The following is a 6,000-nucleotide window of genomic DNA, read 5'->3' on the forward strand; positions in this document are numbered from 1 at the left end:
CTTATGAGCAGCTTTTTCACCCTGGTATAAGTCAACAGTCCTCCATCTTTTTAAACAGAGCATTCACACAGGAATGGAACACATGAGAGATACGGCAGAGTTGGGGTTTTTTTTGACCATATTTGTTAGTTAACTCTGCTTAAGGTGTTGAGTCCTTGTTCCAAGAGCATAGGGTTAAGTACTCCAAAAGGAGAGAGGCAGCTGAAGGGGAGAAGAAGAAGCTTAAAAGGACTTTCTTGACCTTCCTGCATGTGTTTACAATGGAGGCTGCACCTTGTCCATCCTGTCATCTACACCGAAGTAGAGCAGACCTTGACCCTCTTGCTGCCATTCTAGTGTTGTCTCCACAACAAGAAAATTGTGCTTTCTCTCATTCTCTTTTTTGTATGTCTTCTCAGTTGCTGAGACAGCAACTGAGGATTCCGATAGTTCTCTGATTCCTAATAGGTGATTTTGCAGCACTAACTGTTTTGGGGGTTTTGTTTGGTTGATTTTGGGGTTTTTGACCTAATGCTTTCTCAGGCCGTTACTGTAGTGTTAACCATAGTTGCTATAGCCTGGCAGGCTAAATGCTGATGCTGGGAGGTAGAGTCAGCCCTTCTGGCAGCAATCTGAGCAGCAGAGTAACCAGGGTACCTTTGACATGACTGGAAACAGGACAGTGTTTTCAAATTGAATTTGACCTGTGTTTTTTTCCAAGCCACCAAATCAGCCAGCATGGCCAGCCACCCTTTGTGTCTTCCAGTGGTTTGAATTGGTATTCTGAGGAAAATGCCGATGCCATTTTCTCTCAGTCTGCTCTTTGAACTTGGAATTTTTACATTTTAGTGCTGTATGATTAAAACACTGAAACAAAATGGCTTATTACCTTTTTGCTGCCTTTTTATAGCTACAGGTCCCAATTTGAGTATCTTGTACTTTTTATCAGCACTGCACCTACTCACTGCACCTTGCTTGGCTTCAGTGGTTGTTGATTGCCGTGGAGGTGTCTTGGCTTGCAATGCAGGATGTAACCAAAGATATGTATTCTGTTGAATATGTGTATCTGTTGAAACCAGGTAGGGTAGTCGTATTTGTCTCTGGGGGAGGATATCTTCTGTTAATGGACCATCTGTTAAAGGTGGTGTCCTTTGTCTTTTCCATGACCCATCCTTCTTCCAGGGAGATACGTTTGTTAATGGGCCACTGAGTCCCACTGCATGACTGATAAAATTACATCATCCCGTTGTGAGATGCTCCACCCAGGGGAAGGAGCCAAACATTTCCTTTTTCCACTGGGTTCCTAGAGGTAAACCAGATTCTTCTACATCATCACTGGACCTTTGGAGGGAAACTACACCCTTCTACAGGACCACTGGTTCAACTGAACCATGTCTGTCATTCCGGGGGGACTGCAGCCTCCATTTGCAGTAATTTCACTATTATAAACTGCACCATTTTGACTAAAATTTTGGTCCGAACCCGAAGAGTGGCTTATAATCAGGTGCGGCCAATGTATTGATGAGGTTCAGAAATTTGCTAGCCCGGAAGTACAAGCCTGCACGCCCCCGAGCCGATCTGAGCCCACATGGCCCCGGCGGGGAGGGCGGAGGGGCCGATCCGAGCCTGCACAGCCCTGGCAGGAGGGCGGAGGGGCCAATCCAAGCCCGCCCGGCCCCTGCAGGGGAAAAGCGGGGCTGATCCGAGCTCGCCTGGCCCCTGCATGGGAAAAACGGGGCCAATCCGAGCCCGCACGGCCCCGAGCCGAGCCAGTAAACTCCACGATCCCGCGATTCTGTTACTAATTGGCGATTTTGTTACTAATTGGCAATTTTGTGAAAGTTGCACGCGGATCCTCGCTGTGAATGAAAGTGCGGCTTACAATCCTGTGCGGCTTGTATATGGAGGAAAAACAAAACGTTGCTGACACCCCAGAAGTGCGGCTTATATTCGGTGCGGCTTGTAATCATGAAATTACTGTAACTGGACTGCTACCAACACCCTGCCTGATGGGGTGTCAGGTTGTATCCTGACTGTCAGGATTTTTTTTTACTACTGCATTTTATTTTAGTTTTCCTATTAGTTTGTTAGGTTGGTTGGTTACGTTTTTTTACATTTACACTTACTAGTAAAGAACTGTTATTTCCACATCTTTGCCTGAGAGCCCCTTAATTTCAAAGTTATAATAATTCAGAGGGAATGGGTTTACATCTGCCATTTCAGAGGAGGCTTCTGCCTTCCTTACCAGATACTTGTCTTCCAAACCAAGACAGGAGGTTTGTTCAATAAAGCAGTCCAGGTAGATACAGAAGTAGCAGTCTTACCAGCTTGAAGTAAATCTTGCTAGTGCCAGATGGTCTTTTAAAACTTTTTTTGGCCCTCATTACATACCCTTATGCATATTCAGAGGGCAGGGTTTATAGCCCAAATTACCTAATAAGCAAAGCTTTGATTAAGTTGGAAGTCAGTGGAAAAACTGATGGAGCTTCACTCGTCCAGAAGACTTTAGGAGCCACTAGTTGAGATGCTAAGAAACACATTTAGTTGTCTACCAAAAGAAGTTGCCCACTGTGTTATTCCATGGGTTTATACTAAACTAACATAGAGTTGCTCAAAAAAGGAGACTACAAAAACAAAGTGGCAGTCTTGTGTGGTAAGGGTTTAACATCTGTACTGTAGCATGTTGAATCTGTTGGATCCTTTGTGTTTGGGAAAAAAAAACCAAAACCCCACTTTCTGAAACTTTGTCACAGAGATTTATAAATCTCAGTATTTAAAAGTGGGCCTTTACATTACTTCAGGCACATACATGCTTAGAAGTATTAGCAGATCCTTTAAAATAAATAAACCTCTTGCCCACTGGCTGTTGGCAAGTAAACAAAAAATTACCCCCTTTTAACCTGAGTTGCATCCCTCATACTTTCGTCCTGGAGTCCAGAAACACACACAATCCTTACAGCACATCCTAATCCTTCACAAACCTCGGGTTTGCTAAATCAGAGCAGAATGAGGTTCTGAGAGTTACAGAGCTGAGCTCTTGAGGCAGCCAGCTCCAGTGAGGGGATGCCAGCTGCATTACTATATAATGCAAGGTACCTTATGGAGAAAGAGATGATTCCTGGTGCTAAATGTGGCCAGATCCTGCCATAGCTGCACTTGCTGGCAGGTAAACCTAAAGCTATGAATTACTGTTGAGTTAGTCTATAGGACACATCAGGAGGGGTGATAATTCTGCAAATTTCCCCTCGGATATTGGCATGTGGACCTACAGAGCACGTCTGCTCTGTCATTACATAATAGTCAAAGCATGAACCAGCCCCTGAAGATACTCACCTGAAATAGTGCACAATGTGTGTTTCAGAGCATGGGAGTGTGGTGCAGACTGGGCCATACAATGAGTATGTTTGTGCTGCTTCCTTTGCAGGGGAGCAGAAATATTCCTCTGTTGTTCTGCTTACTTCCTGTAATCTGCATGTTTACTTAGGAGCTCTGAGGCCACAGTAAAATGACTTAATAGAGGAAGTGAAGGGGAAAGACAGGTGATATCCCCATCCAGACACTGAGGAGATGTGGCTTCTCCTTGGCTTCAGCCGTGCTTAAATACTAAAAAGAAAAGGTAGGAAACACACCACTAGGAATCTGTGTTATGTTCTCATGGCAGAAGTGAGTTTGGCTCTCAGAAACCACAAGGATCATTTCTGATTCTGCAACTCTTCTTGTTTTCAGGGTTGGTGGGCTAGAAAAAGTGAAGATGTAAGTAGTTGTTCCCAACTGCAGTTTATGTAAGTGCAGTTCCAGCCTAAGTGCACATCAGTGCACTGGTTATTTCAGACCTGGAGGTGTTGCAGACCTGTTTAACTGTTCTGTGCATTTAACCACATAGCAAAGGGATACATGATGCTGCAGACCAGATTACAGTAATTTCACGAATACAAGCCGCAGCAATTTGACAAAAATTTTGGTGGAAACCCGGAAGTGCGGCTAATAGTTGGGGGCGGCTAATATGTGAATAATTTTCTGACATTTACAACCCCAGACGTGCCAGCCAGGGCGGCGAGCCAAGCACCTGCCGGTAAAAGCCAGCATTCCGCGATTGTTACAGTGTTACTGTGTTGCCCTGGCTCCCTGCAGGCAGCACGGGGGGGGGTGGGGAGAGAGGCAGGAGAGCTCTCTTTCGTCCTCTGCCGCGGCCCGGGGAGGAGGGGGGGGGGGCGCCGCCATTGCCGGGGCCCGGGGAGCCGACGGGGGCCCTGCGCTGTCATTGCCGTGGCCCGGGGAGGACGTGGGGGGGGGGGCGCCACCATTGCCGCGGCTCGGGGAGCTGATGGGAGCCCCGCGCAGCCATTGCCGCGGCTCGGGGAGGGGGGGGAAGTGCACGCCGCCATTACCGCAGCTCGGGGAGCCGACGGGAGCCCCGCACAGCCATTGCCGCGGCTCGGGGAGGAGGCGGGGTGCTTTGTCCGCGCCCGCCGCCGGCGCCATGGGCGCGGGAAAGCTCCATCTCCGCCCACCGCCGCTGCCGTAGGAGCGGGGGAAGCTCCGTCCCTGCCTGCCACCGCGGGGCAGCGCCGACCCGGGGTGACCGAGCCCAGTGGCAGCGGCGGCCGGCCCCGAGCGGCAGCACCGGGCTGGCCCACCTGGCCCCGTCAGCAGCCCCTAGCAGGCCGAGCCTGCACAGCCTTAGCTCAGCCAGTAAACCCCGCCCTCCCGCGGTTCTGTTACTAATTGCACGCGGGTCCTCGCTGCGAACGACAGAGCGGCTTATATTCGGGTGCGGCTTATCTATGGACAAAAACCAAAATATTTGCCAACACCCAGAGATGCGACTTATACTCAGTGCGGCTTGTATTCGTGAATTTACTGTACTCTTCCTGTGTAGTTAAAACAATTTGTATTTTCAGGATGAATAAAAGCTGTTGCAAGTTGCCTTGACTGCCTTTCATGCCTTCATGTCTAAGCACTGCGTTCTTTTCTTTGCATTTTAGCTGGGAAAAAAATGTAATATAGGGTTAATATCCCTTTCCCTGGAGTTAAAAATTTATGTCTGCTTTAAAAGACAATAATAGGGTTTGCTTTGGCAGAGTGATGTTAGAGCCTTAGTCATCCCTTATATGCATTAAAGGAGACACTTGCATTAAATCAAGGAGTCAGGTTCTGCAATATCAAAAATGGTCAAAACTTGCTGAGAGGAATGGAAATAACTATTTTGTCTGTACATGGGTTAAGTAGGTGAAAATGGTGTGTGTGATGCCAACTTCATAGTGTCTTTTCCATCTCTTGCTAACCACTGTTGTGTTTAAAAACAAGAAAATTTTGGAAGATGAGCTGCAAATGGAAGTTACCGCAGAAACGCAGGATACTACAGAAATGGAATGTTAATTTAAGAGTGTATTTCTCATTTTCTTATGCATAGTGGGCTAAACCCAGATAATGCAACTTTCCTTAATTTACTTCCCTTGAATCCTGTTGGATTTGACTGGCTATCAAAGTCAAGCCTAGCCCCATCTTCTTCATGGAACTTCAGGAATACTAGAAGTCCCCGGAGTCTGAAAACGCCCTGGACGAGCAGCTCACTTAGGCACAGTGGTGTGATTTCAGGACAGAGTTTAAGCCTCAACTACATATTCCTTGTTTTTGTGCAGTTGTACTAGATTCATCATGGCTTCTAAGAAACAAGCAATAGCTGTAAACAATAATCTCTTTTTAAAAAAGACCACAGGCTAGTAATACTTTCCACTGAAGAGTAAAATTCAGAACATAGTATTGATGATAAAGGTGTCAGGGGCTCATGGAGCTCCTGCTGTGATTTAGTTTCCCTCCAGCTGCCTCAACTACCGATGCATTTTGCTAATTACATCATAGATTTTCCTATTGATGAACAGAATCTGGATTAACACGGGAAGCACTAATGTTACCCTTTCACTATTATTGTCGTACAAGAAGCCGTGGCAGATGCTGGCAGTTAGCTACACAAACATTAGTATTAACGATTGGCCATTTGGAATTGGTGACAAACTGCCG

General features: G+C 46.8%; 1 protein-coding gene across 1 annotated transcript in view; it reads left to right on the plus strand.

Annotated features, from left to right (window-relative positions):
* DMRT1 (doublesex and mab-3 related transcription factor 1) overlaps positions 1–6,000 on the plus strand; it is a 56,230-nt gene that overhangs the window by 49,573 nt on the left and 657 nt on the right. The gene's annotated exons all lie outside the window — the stretch shown is intronic.

Source organism: Catharus ustulatus, chromosome Z (assembly GCF_009819885.2).
Source record: "Catharus ustulatus isolate bCatUst1 chromosome Z, bCatUst1.pri.v2, whole genome shotgun sequence".
In the NCBI taxonomy this organism is placed as follows: Eukaryota; Metazoa; Chordata; class Aves; order Passeriformes; family Turdidae; genus Catharus; species Catharus ustulatus.